The sequence below is a fragment of the Misgurnus anguillicaudatus genome, chromosome 19 (assembly GCF_027580225.2).
Source record: "Misgurnus anguillicaudatus chromosome 19, ASM2758022v2, whole genome shotgun sequence".
Classification (NCBI taxonomy): domain Eukaryota; kingdom Metazoa; phylum Chordata; class Actinopteri; order Cypriniformes; family Cobitidae; genus Misgurnus; species Misgurnus anguillicaudatus.
Genome location: NC_073355.2, coordinates 49441143 through 49453396, shown reverse-complemented (window position 1 = coordinate 49453396; position 12254 = coordinate 49441143). Strand labels below are relative to the sequence as shown.

Below are 12254 nucleotides of genomic sequence, written 5' to 3'. Positions count from 1 at the left end.
CAAAAACAAGTGGTAGATTGGATTATAAGTGGATGAGAGAGACACATTCCCTTTCAAATTTGGCAAGCTTTGTCCACTTGTGAGTTGTTAAAAACGCAAGTGGGATATATGACGCATTTAAAGTGGTGCATATGAAAGTATATGAGATTACAGCTGCTTGTGTTGTTACTAGGGATGTCCCGATCTCACTTTTTCCATTTCCGATCTGATTCCGATACCAGAAATCCATATATCAGCCGATACCGATATCTGTCCGATACTACTTTAATTAAATGTGTATAGTGCTTTCTGCTACCTCTAGTATCATTTTTAAATGTTAAAATCCATTTTAAATGATATACACATTTAATTATAGTAGTATCGGACAGATATTGGTATCTGCTGATATATGGATTTCTGGTATCGGAACCAGATCGGAAACGGAAAAAGCGGGATCGGGACATCCCTAGTAACAACACAAGCAGCTGTAATCTCATTTACTTTCATATGCATCACTTTAAATGCGTCATATATCCCACTTGCGTTTTTAACAACTCACAAGTGGACAAAATGTGCCAAATTTGAAAGGGAATGTGTCATTTACAAGTTCGATTCCGTAGACCATAAATTATTGATACAGAAACTTCGGTCTATAGGCTTTAGTGAAGCAGCTCTGAGTTGGTTTGAAAATTATTTTTCTGATCGTACTCAATGTGTGTCCGTGGTAAATTATAATTCAAAATTCCTTCAAGTAAATACTGAAATCCCTCAAGGATCTGTTTTAGCTCCTCTTTTATTCTCTATTTATATTAATGATTTAGGTTATGGAATAAATTCCGCCAAATTACACCTGTATGCCGATGATACAATTATTTATTCGACTGCATCTTCCTTAAACCAAGCAATGAAACAATTACAGAACACTTTTCAAATACTGCAACAAACATTGTCGCAGTTAAAATTGGTTTTAAACAAAAAAAAATACAAAATATATGATTTTTAGCCGGGGTCGCTCTAACGTATCGGATATAATAATTACAAACTCAAATGGTCTACCATTAGAAAGAGTAAGTTCCTATAGATATTTAGGTATATGGTTGGCACAAGACTAGCATTTGATGTACATATCGATAAGATGCTAAAGAAGCTCAGGCCAAAAAATTTTTTACCCTATGAGGCTCGAAAGAAAATAGCAGAGGAGAGTGCGGTTTTATTAATAATTGATTATGGTGATCTTAAGAACCGGTGCCTAGTGAATCGATTCCTTTGAATCGTTAGCATGCGTGCTTAACGATTCCGCTTATCGGTTCCACTTGTTGCAAACGTGTCATGACATCACACACACGCTGTGTTGTTTTGGTTTAGAACGCAGCAAACATTGCATCCATCGAGGCAGAACGATCCAAAGTTTGGTTATATTTTGTGGTGGGCAGAGCGAAGCTTCGTGAAACACTGAAACAGTTGAATCAGTAACTTATATTTCACGCGAACATACGACAATACTATCGCGTTGAAGGAAGTTGCAGGTCTGTCGCGTGTTGGATATATAATTACACAACAACACCAGCGAGTCAAGCACCAGTGGAGCTAACGGCCGCCATCTGTTATTAATGCCGAAGGTAATGTGTTAATGTGAGCGCCATTTCATTATGTAAACATTTACTATACAGATATCTCCATTTTCATTGTCCATCAAATTGATGATGGCCAGAGTCTGGCTGGCTCTCACACTGGCACAGAGGCTGCAGAAAGTATCTCTCGTGCACCTCTAGCTACTCAACCCAATATCAGACAAATACGTGACTGTTTCACGTATGGACCAACGTGAAAATGTCACGTTTTGCCGCGTTTGAACGTGAGCATGTCACGTTTCCTTTTTGTGTCACTTTCACGTTTTGGTTACTCAACTTTTTTGTCCTAATTTCTTACCATTGTCGCTTCGGTTTAGGGTTAGATTTACATAAAATGACATCCTTACCTAAACAAACTCTAACCCCAACGTCAGGGGACAATTGGTTAAAGTTTAGAAAATATAAAAGAATAAGTCTTGTATCTTTTTTTTATAAACCAATACTTAAAGTGACAAATACTTAAAGTGACATATAACAAAAGCACCAAATCTAACCCTAAACCGAAGCTAAAGTAAATATTTCCCAAGACAACACTCTGATAAAGCACAGATGCTTGGAAAATGAAACTATAATACTCAAGTAGTGGCCACCTCTGCCAAGCAGTGACTAAATTTGTGGTAAAGGGTTTGCCACAGATGCCTCTGCATTTCGGTAGGTTAATTTGCTTTATTTGCTGTATTTTGTCCAGCATCATGTCTTTTCAAAAGAAAATAACAAATGCATGCATGACCAACGACCAAGTTGCATGTTTTTATGTCAGTCTAGTTCTGTTTTATTAATTCCTAGTCCTATCACATATTTACTGGTTGAGAAACACTGCACTAGGCTATAGGTCCCTGGACTTTACTTTAAGAAGTAGCTCACCTACTTTTAAGTTTGTTCTGAGGTTGCTACATATAATTTGTGTATACTCTGTTCTGTGTCTTCTAAACAAAAATTAAAGCGAGTTAACCCCCTGGGGTCCAAAAACACGGGGCCGCGTTTTGACGCATTTTTTTCCTGTTTCCTGTGACATCCACTTAAAATACTCCGTCATTCATAATCATACACATACATGTAATACATCATTCGAAACTGTGAAGTCTCTACTTTAATTTGAGTGCCTTCATAATAACAACAAAACTGTGTGCTTTTGGCAAATAAAGAAAATAAACAGGGAGTGCATTTCGACATCTCTGTCTCCTTGACCATTTTCCTCAAACACGCTTCAAACATGAACTGATAACTCCGCCAATACTTGTCACACGAACATGATATATGTCTAAAGAAAGCCTGAAATGTCTACTTTTACATGATGTAATTAAAATCTGAAGAACTCATTGTCTGTTTGTGTAATCGACATGTAAGTAAAGAGAGGTACAGTTTTTCTGGCTCGACCTCATTAGCGCTAATGTAATCCCACCTTCCCTTGTGCGCGCCATTCATATGGAAATTACCTGATGCGGGCTATGCAAACAAGATCAACGCCCCCAAACAATGCTTTAAGAAGCAGCGAGTTTTGACAGTTTCATCCACTTATCAACGCGCTGGGAAGATGACACGCTTTACAGGTGAGGAAGCTATACAGATGCTCCTGGCAGCGAGGAAGAGTTCACTGTTTCTTCAGACGAAGAGCAGGACTCCGACGATGAACGTTTGTTTTTTGAAGAGCGACTTGATCCAGCTGAGGATATAATTTCTGAAGAGTAAGTTTTACCTACATTTGTTGAAATGTTGTGTGATGTAAACTTGTATATACTGTATACTGACTATTTGCACGCAGATATTCATAATGACTTTATAGAAACGTCTCGTAATTGGCAACTTGTTTACATTAAAATGATAGTTCTTACATTAAACCGTATGCTGATTAGTGTAATGTGAATATGTTATAAAGCAATATCACTACTATAACTATTGTCCATGCCGACTTATCAATAAGGCTTCTTTATTTGCTCGGGTGTAACATTGTGCTGTACATGAGCCCGGAGATATGTCATGCGTTAAACAGTATGATTGTATGGTGTGCTGTAAATATACAATATGTCATAAAACAATATCACTATTTAGAATATATTTTGACTAGTGTTTATGCCTCAACAAGTCTTGTTTACGCGACTATCTGTTCGGGTGTAAATGTATCGATGTAGTATCGATGTGCTGTAAATGTGTCCGGAGGTAATGTGTTAATGTTTAGCCATAAATATGTCCGGTAATGGCCCGTTAACAAAGATATACCGAATCTATGTACCCAATTATCTTATCTCAACTATGCTTTACCGCCTTAGTATTGCTTTATAAGTTTGTTACTGTGGAGAATACATTATGTTAATTATTAAAAACTTTTGTAGGAATGTGGCAGCATCACTCTCCTCTTCAGCGGGCATTTGCAGAAATGCGACGGACATTCATAAAGGGTAAGTCACATTTGCTGGCTTTTCTGTTTTATTAGTAGACTTTTACTGATGTTTTGCGTAGTAATTTGGAAAATACAAGATGTATATATATATATATATATATATATATATATATATATATATATATATATATATATATATATATATAAACATATCTGTATTTTCCGAAAATACATGATACAAATAATTTTTTTTTTGTAACGTGGCTTCATCGTCATTTACTCGCACGGGGGCATGCAGAAACGAACCCGAAATTCATAAAGTTACATTTACTGGCTTTTCTGTTCTCAATATTAGTATTACTGATGTGTTGCTTGATTTTTTAATGCATAAAACTATGCTTAAAAATTAAAACTTATGCATTCACAATATTTGTATTACTGACATGTTGCTTACATGATAACAGTAAATGTGCCCAGAGATTGTCATCATGCTCAAATATGCATGTATCTGTTCGGGTGTAAATGTTTCGATGTAGCCTAGTATTGATGTGCTGTAAATGTGCCCGGAGATATGTCATGTGTTAATTTTTAGCTATAAATATGTCCGGTAATGGCCCGTTAACAAACATATACAGCGCATCTCTGTACCCAATTATTTTCTGCTTTACTGCCTGAGTTATATAACAGTATATATTTGACTGTGGATGCATTTATATAAGGTAAAATGTAAGGCAACATTTGTTTAATTATTCCTCATAACATTTTAATGCCACGATCTACATGATCTACACGAGTGCCACATCACACAAAAAAACATTTTGAGAACTAAACCTAAAAAATAACAATGGTGATCCTGCCTTGGAAACCCCGGCTACAATTTAGTATTTTTATTTAATTTGGAGATTAAGCGCGTCAAAGCCATGACCAAAAAAAAAGACAAATGACAAATAATTTGTGATTGTTACTGTAAATGATAAAAACTAAGCTTTGTATACAATTCATTAAACGTTAATTTATAACAAGAAAAACACTGAAATTAATGATTTTATAGACACTACGCGTTATTGTTTAGCACATAAATTTGCTGTGCAAATTGCTTGCTTTGACTTTGATCATCTCTGTATTCACTTTAGATACAGAAAGACCTGATGATATTATTTATTTCAGGAATCTCTTTGCTATTATTTGAAAGTGAACACCGACCATAATAGATAACCACTCGGTTTTAAATACATTTTAAAACGTATACCCGTCGAAAAACATCCGTTTTGTAATGTTTAGTTCGATGAACTTCTAAATATGAGACGTAGAGCACCTAGCACTTTCGGCTAAATTGCATGCGCAAACATGGCCAGAACGCAATAGCGCAACGTCGATAGAACGAAAAACAATCCAAAACGTACAGACTTAAATTATATCAGAATTTACGTTTATAATAAATAAATTTTTTTAAATAAAATAAGGTCAGAAGTAACAACGTGCAGAACAAATGTGCAAAATGCCTCAAGTGCACGGAAACAAAACACAAGCCAAATAGATAAATCAGATAACCCAGAGTGATTTATAAATAAAATAAAGAAATTAATAAAAAACGAAAGTATTGCCAGAATTGCCAGCTTTGTCTTTTAAATGTAGAAACAAAGATGCAATGGTTTATTAACATTGAAACCTCTTATGGACGTGGAGCCCCATCACAGGCTTTGTTAGTTGGATTTAACGCATTTTAAAAATATTTATTGAAAGCTGCTACATCACATATTATTTGCAGCATTATAATAATATACTGTATATTAATACATTGGGAGAAAGCTGCTATATGTGGAATCAGATAATGTGTGCACCCATATACGGCCAAAATTGAATGATCCTCATTTCATAGCACATCTGCAACGATTCGACTGTGAGATTGGTAGTCGAATCCGGCTTCTCCGATGCATCGAATCTTCAACTATTCGGGGTCACCCCTATTAATTATTAAAAAAGTTCTCAATATTAGTAATACTGATGTGTTGCTTTGTACTTTGAAAATACATGATATTAATTAAGATATGTTTTCAGGAATGTGTCTGCTACACCAACTTCGTCTGGTACCCGCACGTTTTGAACAATGGCACGACAACATTTAACTCCATTCCCAAAGAGTTACAGTGTGTGATGGTTTACAAATGTATACCTTATTTTTTATATTTGGAAGTATTTTTAGATGCACACCAAACTTTCACAGCTGACCATTTAGAATCCTTTTCTTTTAATTAGAGCCATATTGTACTGGTCATATAGAATATTGTTACATGTATACATATTGTTACTTTATTATTTATAATTACAATGAAGCTTCTTCATTTATAATTATAATAAAGCTTCTTAAATCTATTGTATTGTTCATGTTTTTAGCATTTTTTTGCAAGCCTATAAGACTTTTATTTTACTAAAAAAGTATTTTGTACTTTATTTTAACCTATTTTTTTTTTACTACAAGCAAAAGATTTTCTCTTTAAGTCTCCCCACAGTCACAGTTCTTTTGTCCCAACATTCCTCACTGAGCCATTAGGGGGTTGGGTCTCCTCAGGTGTGAAACACATCAATATTCATGACCATTGACCCTCCCTTGCATATTGCCTTTACACATCAAAAAGTGTCTTACAAAAGTTAAATCAATGTATTTTTTCATGTGAATGAGTGGGTTAAATGGTTTTTACATCTTTTTGTAGCAAATTCTCTACTCTACAAGAGTAGATAACTTTTTTGCTTGTTAACAAATGTTTAGGATGTGTTTCTTGGCCTTATTTCAGCAACTTTTTGTTTTCTTGTTTTTACTAACCACGCATAAACATCATTTACTTAAAAATACAAACATGTACATACATTTATCTTACATATTATTATAGCACAGTTTGTGCTGAATACAGTGTTATGTGATATTGGCCATTAATGTGTTTTAAAGCAACTGAAAAAAGACCAAATGTGAGAGCATGTCAGAACCTCTGACTGTGTCCAAAAAGGGTCCGACCCCAGAGGGTTAATACAAACATACAAATTTGTACTTATTCCCTCACCCAATGAGAATCGATAAGAGAATCGATAAGGAATCTGATCGATAAGCAACATCGATAATGGAATCGGAATCGTTAAATTCTTATCAATTCCCATCCCTAATGGTGATCTTCTTTATATTAGGGCTGGACCAGAAAATTTGAATATTCGAATATTCATTCTGTGGGTTGACATTCGATTTTCAGTTTTGACATTCAAAGATATATATATATATATATATATATATAAATATTTTTCAGCGTTAATGCAGAGCTTTTGCCAAGCAGGAAGTGCGCTTCACGCTCCCGCTCTGTAGGTGGCGCAGAGAGACCAACATCCATAGTCAACAGCCATCAAACGGCACCAGTGGAAGAGCTTGGCTGAATCCGAAATGGCATACTTATTGTGTAGGTACTGAATTTCACTGGGTACCTACTTAACGTGCGCTAAGACAGTACCTACGTTCGCGTTAAGTAGGGACAGCATTCGCCATGTTAACATTATCATGTGACATTTATTTATTATTTATTTATTATCCTTTATTTAACCAGGAGAAAAAACCCATTGAGATTAAAAATCTCTTTTTCAAGGGAGAGACCTGGCCAAGATAGGCAGCTAAATTACATCACAACATTACATACATACATACAAGGACACAAAAACACAAATAATTAAATAAAAACAAGTTGAGAGTCAACTATGCACTTACAAGGAATTCCCAATTAAAAACATTGACATGTGAGGGAGTTCAACTCAAGACACCTCATTCTTATTTTAAAAGCACTCAACGAAATCAATTCACTGAGTTTTAAGTTATTCTGCAACAAATTTCATGTAAAAGGAGCAGAGTGAACAAAAGCCTTTTTACCTAACTCAGTCCTTACGTGTGGAACTGAAAACAGGACTACAGCCTGAGAGCGGAGAGAATAATGACCAGCACCTTTTTTCATAAGAAGTGAACACAAGTAGGATGGGAGCATACCAAGAATAGGCTGGTATATGAATGTGTACCAATGACAAAGCCTCCGTGTGGCCAAATCAGGCCACCCTACACGAGAGTAGGCATGGGCCGGTATAAGATTCTGGCGGTATGATAACCTTTAGCAAAAATACCACGGTTTCACGGTGTTGCGGTATTGCCATTGCAACACTAAAATGTGTTACTTTCAAATGCTGGGTAAAAATAAAGCCTTTAAATTATAATATGCTTTCAAAAAATATATAGTATTTTCGTAATGTATATTAAATGTAAACATCAAATCAATCACATGACTTAATGATTTAATGAATTTTGTATAAACACAGCTCATACCTTGGAGACGGTATCACAGAACATTTTAGTGGTTTTGAAACCTTGACTGTTTAAAACCTCGGTATACCTTGAAACCGGTTATCGGCCCATGCCTACACCAGAGTACAGCTCACAGTGATGGGTGCGAGCTTTACAATTAGTAATAAATCTTAACGATGCATGATAGGCTGTGTCAATCATATGAAGGCATTGAACAGATGAATGCATATATAATATGTCCCCATAGTCCAACACAGATAAAAAAAGTGGATGCCACTAACCGTTTCTTTGCATTAAAAGAAAAGCACAGTTTGTTTCGAAAATAAAAACCCAATTTTAGCCTCAACTTTCTCACTAAACAGTGAACATGAAGCTTAAAGGATAGGCAATCATCATGCACAATACCAAGATACTTATAGGTTGAGACAATCTGTATTTCACGTCCGTCAAGAGTAACCACTGATTCAGTGGTCTACTCCAGGGGCCTGTGAAAATCATACATTTGTTTTTTTCTGCATTGAGCACAAGTTTCAGCTGGAGCAATGTGTTTTGGACCACTAAGAAGGCATTCTGCAAATTTGCAATGGCTTGTTTAAGAGAGGGGGCACAACAGTAAATGACTGTGTCATCTGCATAAAAATGAAATTTTGCATCAGATTCATTCCGATTAATGTTATTTATATAAATAGTAAATAAAATGGGGCCTAACACAGAACCTTGTGGAACCCCTTTAAGAATTGGTAAAATACCAGACCGAACACCATCATTCTTAACACACTGGGTTCTGTCACTAAGATAATTTGAGAACCAAGAGACAGTATTCTCTGAAAACCCCGAATTAAGAAGCCTAGTCCTTAAAACATCATGTTCAACCGTGTCAAAAGCTTTTGACAAATCAATAAAAAGTGATGCACAATGCTGCTTCTTGTCACGAGCAACAGAGATATCATTTATCACCTTCATGGCAGCTGTGATGGTACTGTGTTTTTTTTCTAAAACCTGACTGATCTTGGGATAAAATGTCCTGAGCATGTAAGAAATTTTTCATCTGGTCACTCACCAGGGATTCAAGCGTTTTGGCTAGAACAGACAAATTAGAAATTGGCCGATAGTTATTTAAATTTGACAGGTCACCCCCTTTCAATATGGGACAAACAAATGCTGATTTCCATATTTTTGGATTAGTATTGCTCTCTAAAGTAAGATTAAAAAGGTCTGTTAAAGGCTGTGCTATGCAGTCTGCAGCTATTTCTAAGAAGAATGGCTCTATAAGATCAGGTCCTGGAGGTTTTTCAGGAGCCAGCAATCAATGAAAAAATTGTCAAGCTGAAATCTAATCTAAGGTCAACTCTCCTCCCCATATATCAGAGGAACTGACTCCATTTAATGCCTTTCAACCAATTTCACTGGAGCTCTGTAAAGACATTATTGATCATTTAAAACCTACCTCTTATGGAGCTAAAATCTGCAGGACGTTCGCCACCCCTGATATAGAGCAATAGCACACTCCTACTCCAGCAATATTGCTTAATTATAGCCTACTTATTTTTTCTACACATATAAAGAAGATGTCACATAATGACACATCTTCACGCTTTCCTTTCTCACTTTTTAAATCTCTATATGAAAGCGTCTGCTTAATACCTAACGTAAACGTCATGTAAATGTAATGAGAGGTCCAAACGTCAATCACTTGATCTCCTGTCTGTTTTATTTTAGATGGGCTAGAAACTAGTGATCGACCGATATATCGGCCGGCCGATACATCGGGCCGATTTTAGCAGGTTTTAGGTGTATCGGCATCGGCCGATTCGCGGCTTGCGTTCGCCGATAGTTTTTCCCCCGGCATTAATTACAGACAGGCGCCCACAGGCAGCTCTGTGTTGCTGGAGGCTGCCTGCAGCCCGTGCATTGCCCATCCCCCCACTAGCAGAGCGGAGCGCTCCAAGCCTGTGCTGGTAAGTTTTAAACTTCAAAGCATCTTTTAACTGTTTGACTGAAATATTGCCATATACTTTGAAAGTGTTAACACGTTGCTCTATATGTGCGTGCAATCATAGCTAAGAAAGTTTGGTGGTCCTAATGGAAAACGCGAATGCCTATAAAACTGCTTGCCATTGTATTTAGGGAGCTTCAAATAGCTTTTAGGCTAACCGTATGCATACGGCAGCTGTTACGAACACTGGTCATAGGATTAAATAATGCTGACGTTGTTCCGTGATTTCGTGGTATTTATAGGAGTTTTATTCAGCGACCACCAGTCTGACGTTTGGATGCGACGCGTGCTCATAATGCCGCAAGCGAACCCAGGTCATAAGCCGAACAGCTGATCATAGCTGGACAGGGTGGGTTTTTAATTCTCATCTCCATAAATATATGTAGTAGTAAAAGGCTAAAAATTAATATCCATTGCTGATAGTTTCTCGTCATTGTGGAGAGCGCAGTTCATGGTTGCATACGTTTATGGTTGTTAACGCGGAATTTTCGTCAGCGAAAAAAATTAAGAAATTCGACCCAAAGCACTTAGTTCAAAACAGTTCCCACATGACTTTTATGTGACCGGAGAAGTGTTTTTTTGTAAGTTTTGTCAACATTTCCGTTCACTGGGAGCGCAAAGATACATGCACTCTCTCATCCATGTCTCACTGCACCTCTCCCACGTGCACGAGCTTTACTATCTGACCGAAGTCCGTACACAAATCCTCATGTATTTGTTCAGTTTTATGCGTTTTAAGCGAGCTGAGGCAAACTATCTATCCCTCGCATTTATTATAGGGCAAGAGGGTGTGTGAGGTACAGAAGTGGGGCAATTGGCATGTTATTCAGAATTCTTTTTAAGTTGTTTTTTTATCAGTATTGCTGTTTACATTTTCCTTGTCTTCTTATGAAAGACATTTGCTATACAAGAGATTAAGTTAAGTGCACTAAAACTTAGACCTAAGCATTAAATAGGTTGTAAATAGTTGGTTACTTTCATGGATAAAGTAAAGTGTTCCCCTTGTTATGCTGCTTGGTTGTTGCTACTGTGTGCAATGGTGTAATTATTATTTTATTTATGTATTTTAACTTTACTTTACTTTACTTTATTTTATTGTCCACGTAGTGGAAATTTGTCTCTGGCTTCACATGCATCAATACAACAACACATAACATAACAAAATACAATAAAAAAAAGAAAATAGAAAAAACAAACACACATCAATCAGTACCATTTAAAATCTTGACAGCATTTGGCACAAAGGATAATTGGTAAACCTTCCTAATTACTCGTGGTTGCCTATAACGTCTTCCCGAAGTCATCAGTTGGAACTTGCCGTGTAGAGGATGAGAAAGCACTCTCTGGTCACATAAGCAGCACTGAATTTTCTTACTTGCTCTACCTTTTTTACTATTTGTTAAATATAGTTCAGTAAATGTTCCTTTTTTAAATTAAGAGTTGTAACATTTGGTTTTATCATTGTGTCATTTTTATGATATAAACTGAATGAGAAAAAACAGTATCGGCTCCAAATATCGGCTAAAGAAAATCGGCAGCCTGTATCGGTCATCGGCTAAGGCTGATGGAAAAAAATCGGTATCGGCATCGGCACAAAAAAATCCATATCGGTCGATCCCTACTAGAAACGTGCGTCTCTGTCATAATAATTAAATGTCATATTTGTTAATGCATCCAAAATTTCTTTAATGTTACTCAGGTGGACACACAGTAATGGCTTCCTCCAGCGACAGTAAAACCTCCCGAATAAAAAATGCTAAGCAAAATTGAACAGTACCGATAATAAATATGATTATAGATTTCTTTTCGAGGTCTTTTGCTTCTATGACAAACTTCTATTTTCTGTTGACCAGCACCTGTGTTATATAAAATTTTAATGTTTGAATTCACATAAAATTGTCTCAACTTAGATCTCTCTTCTATACGCTGCATCATCATTACTATGCTCGCTAGTACGGGTTAATTCATGAAGTCTATGCTTATAGA

General features: G+C 36.3%; 1 protein-coding gene and 1 long non-coding RNA gene across 11 annotated transcripts in view; one reads left to right on the top strand and one right to left on the bottom strand.

Moving 5' to 3' along the window:
* Positions 1 to 12254, bottom strand: part of LOC129423053 (uncharacterized) — a 195797-nt gene that overhangs the window by 100444 nt on the left and 83099 nt on the right. The gene's annotated exons all lie outside the window — the stretch shown is intronic.
* Positions 2655 to 7489, top strand: LOC141350939 (uncharacterized). The gene is made up of 3 exons (XR_012359035.1): positions 2655 to 3295; positions 3941 to 4006; positions 6007 to 7489. It is a non-coding gene; the product is annotated as an uncharacterized lncRNA (long non-coding RNA).